The following is a 322-nucleotide window of genomic DNA, read 5'->3' on the forward strand; positions in this document are numbered from 1 at the left end:
TCTAATAATAATACCGCATACCATAACAATTATACGCTTGTTAAAGTTCGATCTTCGACTTCGTAGAATTACATATTATAGATCTCTAACTAATAGTGAGAGCACAGATATTGGTACGTTGTGAGAGAAGAGTCATTTCTCATCATTATATAGGAAGGGATAAACATAATATAGGAAGATTTTCAAAAGGAAAGTATAATTAATTTAAATTTTATGTAAATATAGATGATTGACATGTAAAATTTTTACTACAATATTATATAATTTTTTCATTCTAATATAGTAATACATGTCAATTATTAATATATAGATATTTATAAAT

The sequence above is a fragment of the Ipomoea triloba genome, chromosome 1 (assembly GCF_003576645.1).
Source record: "Ipomoea triloba cultivar NCNSP0323 chromosome 1, ASM357664v1".
NCBI classification, from domain to species: domain Eukaryota; kingdom Viridiplantae; phylum Streptophyta; class Magnoliopsida; order Solanales; family Convolvulaceae; genus Ipomoea; species Ipomoea triloba.